Below are 12,899 nucleotides of genomic sequence, written 5' to 3'. Positions count from 1 at the left end.
ATGTCATAATTTTCCTGGGCTGGTGTCTTGACTGGCTGTAAATTGGCTGTAGCAGATCCATGCCTCACATCCGTAGCCAGGGTAAGACAGTGTCTCTCTCTCCAAACCAGGAAACTAATACCTGAGCCTTGCTCTGATTGGAAGAACTTGGGTCACCTGCCCATCCCTGAGCCAACTGTAGGGAGTTCGATGAGGAATCAGGGTGATTGGCTTAGGCCCATCAGGGCTCCCCCCTGGAGGTGGGGGGGCAGTTACGGGAGGGGAACACACACTGGGGAGGTGGACAGCACGACCACCACTCGGCTGAATTCTCTTTTCTCCCTCAGCCAGTTGACTTGGTACCCAGATTCCTGACAATAACAGTCATCAACCCCATTTCCAAAGAGTTTTCATTTAAGTTTTTGATGGCTCCAGGCTTTTTTTTTTTTTTTTTGGCTATGCCACACGTGGCATGTGGGATCTTAGTTCCCCGACCAGGAATCGAACCTGCGCCCCCTGCATTGGAAGCGCGGAGTCTTAACCACTGGACCACCAAGGAAGTCCCTCCAGGCTTTTATATTTGCAGCATTTACTGATAATTCTGTTGAGATTTGCATAACACCTTTCTTCCAAACCTCTCATCATGCCTCAAAAACAAGTTCCTATGACCTTCCTCAGATTTCCTCCCAAGGGCATGAAGTGTAACAATAAAAAACAGCATCAGCTTAATATATAGTTTTCAATCTATGACCCAACATTTGTGGTTTTTATTGGCCATTACTCTTCAGGCTTTTTCCCCTATAGTGGTGAACACTGCAAACAAGACAGGCTTTTTTTTTTTTTTTTGGCCACGCTCCGCAGTATGCGGGATCCTAGCTCCCCAACCAGGGATCGAACCTGCACCCCCTGCATTGGAAGCGCAGAGTCTTAACCACTGGACGGCCAGGGAAGTCCAAGACAGGCCATTTTTTTTGGTTGGGGCGGGGGGCGTGCTGCCTTGGGACTTCATTGCTGCCCTGGGTCTTCATTGCTGCCCTTGGGCTTTCTCTAGTTGCGGTGAGCGGAGGCTACTCTTGGTTGCGGTGCGCGGGCTTCTCATTGCGGTGGCTTCTCTTGTTGCGGAGCACGGGGTCTAGGCGCGCGGGCTTCAGTAGTTGGGGCACGCGGGCTCAGCAGTTGTGGCGTGCGGGCTCTAGAGCACAGGCTCAGTAGTTGTGGCGCACGGGCTTAGCTGTTCCGCGGCATGTGGGATCTTCCCGGACCGGGGCCCGAACCCGTGTCCCCTGCGTTGGCAGGTGGATTCTTAACCACTGCGCCACCAGGGAAGTCCCAACAGACCATTTTAAATTGTCTTCTTGAATCTACACGGACTGAAACATCTTACACGCATTATTTCAGTAAACAGTCACCACTGCCCTGTGAGATAGGTAGGCACTCTTGTTATCACCATTTTACAGAAGAAAAAAGTGAGGCACAGAGAGGGGAAAAATAGCTGCTGGCCCAGCTGAGGAGCGGCAGGGCTGAGATTTTCACCCAAGTCCAAGGGAGTCAGGGACTGGCATCTCCTACAGAGCACGCCTTCCTTGGAAATGTGCACGATATCTTTCTGCCAGAGACTGGCTGAGTGCCCTGAAGAGGCCACAGCACTTCTCTGGCCTCAGAAAGGTGCTGTTTTTCCTTCCTCAGAAAATTCCTGGATGAGTTGGATGCCCTCCACCTTCATAAAGCTTTCAGCTTGGGTCAAGAGTTGAAACATAATCACCCAAAGCTATAACTCAAAGACATCTGCCCAGCCAGCAGCATTTGAGCTGGGACTTTAAGGGTGGCTAATTATTAGTTATGCAGAGAGCGAGGAGAGCAACCCTGGCAGGGGGCAGGCTGAGCAAAAGACCAGGAGGCAGGAAATCATGGACCAGTGGTGCCATTTAGCTGGACCACAGGATGCATAGAAGAAAGAAGCAGGGGGTGAGTCAGGAGAGAATGGCTGGAAGGAGCCTGGTCTCGTGTATTTCTGCTGACTCTGCAGCTGCTGAGCCAAGCCTTCTCCATTAGCAGTCAGGGGCAGGCATATCCCTGGCTGGCCAATGAGAATTCGCATCTCCATGGCCATAGTCATTGGTTCAGGGCTGGGCATGTGACCCAAGCCCAGCCAATAAGAGCCATCCCCAGGATTTTAGCTAAAACCATCAGAAAAGTGGCCCTCTCTGCTTCTGAGATTGTGGGCACCAGGAACCATAAAAGCTGGAGCTGCAAGGAGCCCTCTTTGTCACCTCACAGACACAATTCTTAATTGTTCAGACCAGTTCAGACCAGCCCAGAAAAAAGTCAGAGCTGTTGAGTCAGGCTGGCGTCATCCTAGCTTTCTTAAAGGCCATCTCCACTGTTGCCTCAAGCAAAGTTTTCTTTTGACAGAAACCTCAAAGTCTTTCATTCCTTTTTCTCTTCTTTCACTTATTCTCACCCTCTCTTCCTTCTCTCCTTCCTTCCTTCCTTTCTCTTTCTTTTCACATCTCTTTTTCTCTTTCTTCATTATTATTATTTTTTATTTAATAAACATCTTTTAAAATAATCCTTAAAAAAATGCATGCACACATTCTACAGATACCTGGCCAGTACTTTTCAAAACTGCCAAGGTTGTGAAACACAAGAAAGACTAAGAAGACAGACTTGAGGAGACTAAGAACACAGGACAACTCAATGCAATGTGGTGCCCAATCATACCTGCTTCACAGTACTGAGATGATGGACAGAAAGCATTTAGTCCAGGGCCACATGCAGAGTGGGTCCTCATACACTCAGGCTCAGGACTCAGCATTGTTGGAAGAATGTTAAGAGGGCTGGCCTTGGCTCTGGAAGGGGCCCTGGGCCAGGGCTGATGGAGTGGAGTGTCAGGATCTACCAGTCTATCCAGAGACCTGGGAACACATCTCCAGACTGGTTCTCCCTTCACCCTCTCCTCCGACTCACCTCTGCTCATTCACGCAACTGTCCTTTTCTGAGCTCCTCCTAGTGAAGCTGGGACTGGAGCTGAAGTAGGCTTGTGCCAGGGCTGCCAGGCTGTGGAGAGGCTGACACAGACACAGCAGTTAAAAGGCCAGGACAGAGGGGTCCCAAAAAAGAGGGCAGGAGGCCAGTGACTCCAAAGGGTGAGACAATGCAAATGTAGGGGCCATTTAGACCAGAAAAAGGCCAAAAAAAAAAAAAAAAAAAAAAATTCTCCCAATCCTTTTCTTTCTTCTGCTTCTTTCTCTCCTTCCTTATTTTCTTCCTCCCCTCCTTTCCTCCCTCCCTCCCTCCCTTCTTTCCTTCCTTCCACTTTTTTCTTTAATTTCTTATAAGAAAAAAAAAAGGTGGGTACATAAAGCAACTTTGTTATCAATTTTTGTAAATGTGCGTGTCTAAGAGGTACTGAGCGGAAAGATGAGAATAAAATTGCATCTTCACTCTCCTCAACTGAGCGGCCGGTTGTGAGCCGCCCACACACCCAGATAAGGGCAGGAGGGACACCAGCCTGGGCCCTCCCGGGCCTCTCCCTCTCCCCATCGCTGGTCTCTCTGCTTCCCTGTGCTCCCCACTGGGTGGGTGAGGATACTGAGCTCCAGGGTGGGGGAGGGGCTGCCCTCTCCAGGCTCCTCTGTGGGCACGGCTCCCCCGATCCTGCACTGCAGCCCCACCCATCACCCCGGGGTTCCCCAGATGGCCTGCATATGCTGGCCTCTGAGCATCCGTGTGTGCTGTTCCCTCTGCCTGGAGCCCCCTCTCCACCTTTCGGGATCCTTCTAGAAGTCAGCCTGGCTGAGTGCCCATAGGCTTTTAGGATCCAGTGGTCATCCTGCCCTGGGAGCCTTCCTGGATGCCACGGGCATCCTGGCACCTGCCTCCTGGATGGTGACGGTGTAGGTTCTGCACCCCGTGGTCCTGCAGCTTCTTGGAGAGGGGGAGCTGGGACTGGCCTTCCTTACCTGTGTCTCCTCCCCCTGCACGGTTCTGGCATAATTACGCTCACACGGAGCATAATGTCTGAGTATGTTTGTTGAGAGTAAACGATGGAAGACAGGCCGTCCCTGGGGGAAGGCACTCCGCAAGCCCGGGGGTATCCGACTGTGGTCAGGGGGTGGGGGGCGCTTGTAGCCGCACCCGGCACCCCACACAAAGAGCAGTTTTGGGAGCCAGGGTCCTGCCGCTGCTCTGTGCTGGTGACCCCAGACCACAGCAGCACACAGGGACCCTCAGAGCCTCAGCTTCCTCACCGCAATTCGGGGGCGGGGCCGCTGTGCCTTGCTGGCAGGGCTGCTGGGGAGACGGAATAGCGGCACCCGTCCCAAACCCTCCAAGGACTTTGCACCACACTTAGAATCAAATCCACAGCCCCGCCCCACCGCGGCTAGAAGGCCTGCCCACCCTGCCCCTGCCCCGTTCTCCCCTCACTGTTCCAGGAATGCCCTTCCCCACACATCCGGACGCCCCGTGCCCCATCCCCTCCAGTCCGTCTCCCCAGCGGGCTTCCCCGACCACTAAAATGGGGCCCCCTCCTCCCCCCCAACCCCGAAGCCCGCTTACCCTACACGCCTGCCCACGTTCCTGCAGACTTGAGTCACAGCCTGCCCTGTCCACGGGGGGACTCCAGGGCTGTCTGAATCAGCCTGGCCTGGATTCCAGTCCCAACACCACCCCTCACCAGCTGTGAGACTCCGGGCGACCTCCAAATCCACCCTGCGCGTCTCCCATCTGCGAAGTGAGGTGTGAAGCACCTGCCTGGCAGGGTGACTGCAAGGATGGAGCAGGTCTGGGAGGTCACCTTCTCCGGGCAGGATCACTGAACACAGTAGGTGTGACACCCACATGGACATCACCACGGCGGGCCCCTCTCCTAAGCACTTCCCTATTATCTCCTTTAACCTTCACACCAATCCAATTGGAAGTCACCCTCATGATCACATTTCACCAATGAGGAAACTGAGGCACAGGAAGGCGAAGTGACACAGGTAAGAGGTGGCAGCCTGGGGCTTGGAACCCAGAGTCTGTGCCCTTACCCACTCCCTCCACAAATGGGGGCTGTAAATAGCACTTAGAGTCTGTCCTGTGTGCATGGGAACTGTGCTCAGGGCAAGAGCTCAATCACGTTTGAAGACTCACTACCAAATGTCTGCATTTGGCGCCCCAGAAGCCCAGCTAGAACAAGGATTCAAATGGAAGTTGTTTGTTTGGATGTGACCCCAGGAATCACCTTTAGGGGTGTGGGGAAATGAGACAGGGAAGGGGAGGAGCCCACAGCTGTGGGTGCCTGACACAGCCCTCTGCTGTGTGGTCCTGGACCAGCCACCATCCCTCTCTGAACCCGTTTCCTCTTCTATAAAGGAGGCCTCAGCTACCCAGGAGATAAAGAGTGGGAGGTCTCCCGGGACTGAGAAGGGTCCCGGCTGGGCTCCCAGCCGCAGTCCGAGCTCCAGGAAACAGAGGGTGCCCCAGCGAGGGCTCTGTGTGGGCGCAAAAGCCACAGGAGGGCAGGCGCAGCGCCCGGGCTGTTACCACAGGGGCTGCAGAGAAACCACATCACAGCCACCACAGCCTCCACCATCCCACAGCGACTTCCGCTGCTGCCTCTCTCAGGTAGCGTCCCCTCCCGACAGTTAGCTGTCCCCTCCCGGCAGTTAGCTGTCCCCTCCATCAGCACCTGCCCCAGGTGGCCCGGCAGCCTTACCAAGGGAGGCTGGCCACTGTTCCGGAGGCTGTGCAGCTGCAGGCCCGCTTTAAAAAGTTACGGACACTCCTGTGGTTGAGCTCACGTCCCTGCGTTCCAGCACTTGTGACCTCGGGCCAGTCACTTCCCTGCCCTCATCCTCAGCGGCCTCCTGATCTGGTCCACTGTCCGGCAGCCGAGCCTCCTGCATCCTCTTGACTTTCAGCCTTTGCACTTGCTGTTTCCTCGTCAGTCGTGCAATGCCCTTGAGGGGCGGGGGGGTAAGCCCCCACTGGCCACCCTCCTCAGACTATCACGGCACCTTTCGCCTCCCCTCACCTACCCTCTCTCAGTAGCTCTGAGCCCAGGTTGTGAGGTAGTGCTTATCCCTTCGCAGCCTCCTCTGACTCCCCCACTGCAAAGCCCGTGAGAGCACAAACTTATCTTGCCTCCTGCCAGACCTCAGGGCCTAGCACAGGGACTGGCATACAGCAAGTGCTTAATAAATGCTTGTCGAGTAAGTGAATTACTGTCTGAAACACTTGTCCTTGGTCAATGGCTTGGTCTTCCAGGACCAGACTTAAATGTCACCTTCTCCAGGCAGCCTTCCCTGATTGCTTCCCTGATTCCTCTTCTAGGTTTTCAGAATCCCCCGAACCTTTTTCCAGATCACAGTCGCCTAGCCTGTCAGGCGTCTGCCGCCCAGTTACCAGGACCCCAGACCGCCCCCCACCCCCCCTTCTCCAAACGAGGAAGAGAGAGCTCAAGGGAGAGGAGGGAGGAGGCGCAGACTGTGTAGGAGGTGGCGCGGGTGGCCAGGCACTGCCCAGGGCAGAGAAGTGAGCAAAGCCCTCGGCCGGAAGGAGGTGGGGGAGGGGCGGGGAGGTCGGTGGTGGCGTCAGGCCCCGGACAGCGTTGGGGCGGGTGGTGCTGGTATTTCCTGAGGCTGCCCGGAAATGCCTGGGGCCGACCTGGGGCCCCAAGAGGGGGCGGCCGGAGAGGTCCACACCCTCCCTCCACGCCCCGCCGGGCTTAGGTCACTGCGAGCCTTGCGAGCCTTCCGAGCAGCCGAGCAGCCGCGGGCATGTTGCGGGCGTGTTGTTCTGTGCCCGTCACAGACGAGGAAACTGAAGCCCAGAGGCCCGGGCTGCTCCCTCCAGGCACCGCCACCCCCCCACGCCCCGTCAGGGCTGCGTCAGCCCCAGCCCCTTCATCCCACCAGCGGGGAGGGACCAGACATGGAGGTGGAAGGGGCGGTGGTTGCCTGGCTGACCCCTGGCCTGCTGGGCCAGCAGAGGCCAGCTCCTCGCGCTGGTACATCTCCGCCCCCACCGGGACCACAGAACGGCAGGCTCCCGGCGCGCCCCATTTCACACGGAGACTGAGGCCCCAAGAGGGACAGGTGGAGGAGCCAGAGTCCATCCTGGGCTGGACAGCTTCTACCTGAGTTCAAATCTCCTGCCGCACCTCCTGTAGCCGTAGGGCTGGACAGGCTGCTTTGCTTCTCTGAGCAGCAGTTCCCTCCCCTGTGGTGGGGATATAGCCAGGCCTGGCTCAGGACTGCAGTGAGAAATAAGTTGATCTGTGTAAATCACTGTGTAGAGCACATAGTGTGTTTTCAACAAATGCTGGTTATTATCATAGAAACATGATCAGGCCTCCCCCACCTCCAAACAAAAAGCCTCTCCCCTTGACCTTTACCCTCCACAGACTCCTGCCTAGCCTCTCCTTTTCCCATGTCTTCTGAGCTCTATCAAATACACATCTTCTATAAAGTTAAGCATGTGTTTGACTACAAAAAATAGAAAACAGATCAGAGTGGCTCAAATAGGAGTGCATTTTCCCCCATCCCAATGAGCTTGGAGATCAGCTATGGCTGGCATTGCTTTACCAGGCCAGTGATGTCAGGGTTCACAACTCTGCAATTTCTTGGCTTTTCCCTCTTGTTTGCAAGATGGCTGCTACTGCACCTGGTGTTGCATCTGCATTCACATTTAAGACAGGAAGGAAGAGGAATGGTTAAGTTTAGGGTGAATTGAAAGCATTTGTCCCTTTTATCATGAAGAGAAATAATTTACCAGAACCTACCCCTACCCCCCCACCCCACCGACTCCTTAGATCTAATCAGCCAGAACTGTGTCACATGACCACTCCTAACTGCAAGGGAGACTGGGAAAGTGAGTTACTTCTCCTCTCCAGTCTCTTAAGTGGAAGGCAGCAGGGGAGGGGGGGCTGGGGATGGCAGATAGATAGGTCAGTCAGCCGATGTGGCTGCCACACTTTCCCTCCATCTCCCTCTAGCTCGGCCACTCCCTAGGCCGTGCTCTCCTAGTCACCCTGACCGTCTTCCTCATCCAGTGGCCACCCCATTTCCATTTCTCTTTGGAAATCGGAAGCTCTGACAACTCTGGGTCTGCCTGCACTTCTGCAGGGCAGCAATCCGCTGATGCTGAGCAGGGCTGCCCCGTTAGGTAGGACATGACTGTTCACCTCAGTCTCCACCACTCCCTAATGTCTCACATGTATTCATATTTCTTGTCTAGCTCTTGTTGGTGTTGGAATTTGCATCCTTGAATTAATGTATTCATTTTCCCCTCCCTGACCTTATTTCAGGGAAATAACACACAAAAACATCCTTTTAGGTATTTCATAGGTGTGCAGCAAAAAGTTTCCTTTCCACCACAGACCCCAGGCACCCAGTTCCTCTCCTTAGGGATAAATAATCAATACCTTGTTTAAAACTTTAGAGATATTTTATACACATACAGGCAAATCTACCTATATTTCCCATCCCCCAACCCCTTTTTCGCTCAAATGTGAGCATATACTACACACTGTTCTGCACTTGGTTTCCCCCCAATTTACAATATCTAACAATATCACTTACACATCACTTCCTAGGACTTCCCTGGTGGTCCAGTGGTTAAGACCCTGTGCTTCCACTGCAGTGGGCACAGGTTTGATCCCTGGTCGGGGAACTAAGATCCTACATGCCAAGCAGCAGGGCCAAAAAAAAAGAAAAAAGAGAGATCACTTCCTATCCACACACAGACACCCTCTTCATTCCTTTTTCTGGCTGCAGAGCAAGTCCCCCTCCCCCTTCTTTGAGCCTCTGTTTCTTCCTTCATAGAGGGGGTCTGATAAATAATGCCAACCCCAGAGGACCAGTGGGAGAATTCAGAAACATTGGTTTATGATGTCTCTGAGTCTGGGAGACCAGGTTTATTGCCCACCCTGCTGAATGTGAGGTGAGAGTTTCCAGAACCAGGAGAGTCAAAGGCACCCAAGGGGAGCCCATGGAAAACCAGCAGTCAAGTGCTTTATGTGTATTGTTTTATCTAATCCTCACAGCAATCTTCTAAAGGAGGTGCTATGATCATCTCCATTCTACAGAAGGGGAAACTGAGGCACAGAGCAGCTAGGTGACTTGCCTGGAATCACACAGCACAGAGTGGTACAGTTAGGATTTTAACCCACAGCTGCCCTTCCAGTGCCAGCACCAGGCAGCTGGGCACCATCCCCTGACCCAGGGCTGACCGCCCACATCCAGATGAGCAGTCCCCAGGCTGAAGGGGGCCCTCCAGGTCACTCTGCCTGGGGGGAGACGTCTGGAGCCACATTTGTCTCTGTGCTCAGAGCAGGCGAGATTCAGGGTCTCTTTATCCGTGGTATGGGGCTGGGTCACTCAAGTGACCTTAGGGACCCAGAGGCTCTGGAGCCAGACTGCTCCATCCCAGCTGCGTGTCTTTGGACAAGTCACCTCCCTCTCAGAGTCTCAGTTTTTTCATCTGTAAAAGGGGACCAAAAATTGCTCTTCAGTCATGGTATTGTTGGGGGATAACTTATCTAATAAATATATACATCACTTAGGAAAGTTCCTGGAATATAGAAACATCAAAAAAAAAGTTATTATTATCATTGACAACACTGTCCCTGGAAGCTCTTGCAGCAGAAAGTGGGAGGGTCACCCAAGGAGCCAATCCTTCCTGCTGGCCTTGGACCCAGGACCTGGAAGGGGCTTCAGGCCACCCCCTGACACACCGTTCTAAGGGGATCAGACTCAGGCCTAGGGAGAGACAGCCTCGGTGAGGCAGGCCCGGTACCGGTACCGGTACTGTAGGCGCCCCCCTGCCGGGCCCCCAGGCCCCCTCCTGCCTGGCCCCCTGCCACCCCTCCCCCATCTCTCCAGGCTCTCAGGATGAGGTCACCTCAGCTTCTCCCCCAGTGACCACAGACCTTCCAGACGTGCAGGCAGCCCCTTGACCTCTGACCTGCAGGGACTCCAGGCTCTGACCTCAGGCTGTGACCGAGCAACAGTTCTGCCCTCATCCCCCCTCCATGCGGAGCAGGGGAGGGGGCGCTGTGTGGGCCCTGGGGACGCTCCCTGGCAGGAGGTGGACCCCATTGTCCAGACCTTCCCCGGTGGGGGGAGCTGGGGCCTGAGGGGGTGCCAGCAGGGGGCTCCCCCCGTGGGAGCACCCATGCCCCCATGTCCACCAGCACCCGACAGGCTAAGCGCTGCGCCTCCCCCCGTGCCTCCACCCCTTGGGGCCTGAGCGCGCATCAGCTCCGGGGGCCACTCCTGCCGTCCGCCCAGATCTCCGCACTCCGCCAGCTGCGCGCTTCCCCAGTCTCGGGGGGACCTCCCGGGCCTTCCCGCCCCTCCACCGGCTCCACCGGCCCTGCTCCAGCCCGCCGCTCACTCATTTTGCAGGACAGTTAAAAAGTCACCTCCTGGGAAGCCTGCCCTCATCCTGCTTCCCTCCTCAGGCTGGTAAAGCTCTTCCTGCTCCGGGAAGCCCGCTCCGGCCGGATCTCCCCGCCCCACCCGGTGCGGACCTTCTGGCCCTTTTCTGCGGGGTCAGCCCTCCAGCCCCGGGCGCCCTCTGGCGGCGACTCTCAGATCGCAGCGCCCTCCGCCCGCCGGGGACGCAGCCTCGGCACCTCGGGGTGCCGGTGCTGAGCTGGGCCCTGGGATTCGGCAGATCCGGGGATGATCAAAGTCACCGCCTCAGGACGCAGACAGGGCCTAACGACAGTCAAGCCGCACAGGGTGCGCTCTAAAGAAAGGAGGGGGACCGAACGTGGCCGAGGAGGGGCTTCGGGCGGGGCATGCTGGGGGCGGCCTCAGAGGGAGGGGAGGACAGCGGTGTCCCCGCCTCGGGCTGTCGTGGACGGCAGTGTGTACCACACGCGTCCCTCACCGCCTGCAGCCTCTCTCCTCCCAGTTCTCCGGGCTCCTCGGCTGGTTCCTCCTCCTCTTGCTGGTCTGTTCATGTCGGGGCGCCCCTGGCGCACCCAGGGCCTTTTCTCTGTCTACCCTAACTCCCCGGGGTGACCTCAATCCAGAGGCTCTAAGCACCAGCTATGCCCTGACAGTTCCTAAAATATCATCCTCGGACCTGGCCTCTACCCTGGATTCCAGGCTCACGCATCCAACACCCCCGCATCTGGAAACAAGCTCCCGTCTTTCCGCCCACCAGCTGCTCCATCTCTAAGACCTCTGTCCTGCCCGTGGCTCAGGGCAAGAACTCTCTCTCTCTCATTCCCTGCGTCGGGTCCACCAGCGAATCCCATTGGCTACCAGTAGAGGGTACCTGGAATCTGACCCTGGCCCCCTCCCCGTGCCCCCAACGCCGGTCACCTGGACTACACAGTGCCCTCCTCACCTGCCTCCTGTCCTCCACCCGTGACCCCAGTCTGATCGCCACCCCTAAGTCGGACCTCATCCCTCCGCCTCTCAGGACCCTGTCTGGGCTCCCAGCTCACTTGGAGTCTTACTGTGGTCAGTGAACCACCCTCAGGGCAGGGCCAGGTTTTGTGCGGCCTGAAGGTTCTGTAATATAGGAGGCCCTCTCTAAGAAAAAGAACACAACCTTACAAATACAAAACGAGGGAACCTGGGAGGAAGGGGGAGTCAGAGTGGCAGGGAGTGGTCTTAACCAGTTGTGATGAAGATAGCTTCCTTGTCTGGTACAGGCTCTTCGGAAAACAGAATCTGCATTGTGAGGAGTGAGGAGGGTGGTCACCCCGGGGACATGCTGGCAGAAGCAGGAGGCGGGCAGGGAGCTGGGCCTCTGTGGACACCCCTCGAGCCCCTCGATTCTGACGTGGGCCCTTTCCTGTAGGCATATGCTACTTCTGTAGAAACGTTTCCTAAGAGGATAAAATGAATTAAATACAGGAAATTAACGAAATATTATCAAAGGAAACATATTACATCTCCAACCTGGGTTTCTTGCAAAATGTTTAAATTGCCTTTTTTAATGGTTTGCTATGAACTACACGGAGCTCCAGGAAAGGCACTTGCACATTTTACAAAAGCTGTGACCACGTGAGCTCATTGCAAGGTCCCTGCCAGTGCCTTGGACTCCTGGGCAGCTGAGGGGACTGCAGCTTAAGCCCTGTTAGCTTCTCGGTGAATTTGCCCCCGTCCCGCTGCCTGTCGCCTCCTGGCTTCATCCCCCACCCCTCACCCAGCTCCTGCCACACTGGCCTCCTCGCTGCTCCTCAAACCCCCGGCACGCTCCCACCTCAGGGCCTTTGCACCTGCTCTTCCCTTTGCCTGGAATGCTCCTCCCCCAGGTCTTCCTGTGGCTCCCTCGCCTCCTTCAGGTTTCTGCTCAAGTATCACCTCTTCAGTGAGGCCTTCCCTCACCACCTTATCTAAGGTGATACCCTTCCCCTCTCCTACTCACCTCCCCACGACCCTGCCCTCTGAGATGGAAGCAGTGCAGGTGATCAAATGAGGGCCTCCTGGGAGGCCACCGAGCCTGGGGCAGGAGCCGCACTGGGACCTGAGACTGGGAAGTGGTGATTACGAGGACGAGGTGTTCAAGGCATAAGGAACCGCAGTGAAAAGCCGCAGGGGACTGAGGTTCTGCAAGCCTCAGTTTCTCCATCTGTAAAATCAACTTAGTGACACCTCAGAGGCATGTTGGTGAGAAAATACATCTTGAGCATGTATGCAGTAAGTGCTCAATAAATGTTAGCTGTGATTGTTACATTCCGTTTGCTTCCCTCCGCTGTGAGAGAAACTGTGAGTGAATAATTATAGCTATTGTGATAGTTAACCCTGGTTGAGCTCTACTGTCTCAGTTTGGGTCTCCTAAAACAGACCCTGAGACAAGAATTTGGGAGCAAGGAGTTTCTTTGGAGGTGACCCTGGGGAGCCCCTGCAGGGAGATGGGAAGTGAGATGGGGGTGGGAGGAGAGCAAAGGAGCAGGTCCTGCTGCAGGC

At 55.6% G+C, this 12,899-nt stretch overlaps 1 long non-coding RNA gene across 2 annotated transcripts; it reads right to left on the bottom strand.

Moving 5' to 3' along the window:
• Nucleotides 1-6,879: 6,879 nt before the first annotated feature.
• On the bottom strand, nt 6,880-10,520 carry LOC133080089 (uncharacterized). Of its 2 annotated transcripts, XR_009698395.1 has the most exons (4): nt 10,363-10,520; nt 8,547-8,645; nt 7,551-7,641; nt 6,880-7,219 (listed from the first exon to the last, which is right to left on the bottom strand). It is a non-coding gene; the product is annotated as an uncharacterized LOC133080089 (long non-coding RNA). The 2 variants fall into 2 exon arrangements; XR_009698393.1 differs by lacking the exon at nt 6,880-7,219 and having other exon boundaries at nt 7,478-7,641.
• Nucleotides 10,521-12,899: the final 2,379 nt, after the last annotated feature.

This window comes from Eubalaena glacialis, chromosome 19 (assembly GCF_028564815.1).
Source record: "Eubalaena glacialis isolate mEubGla1 chromosome 19, mEubGla1.1.hap2.+ XY, whole genome shotgun sequence".
Taxonomy (NCBI): Eukaryota; Metazoa; Chordata; class Mammalia; order Artiodactyla; family Balaenidae; genus Eubalaena; species Eubalaena glacialis.
This window is presented reverse-complemented; position numbering and strand designations above follow the sequence as displayed.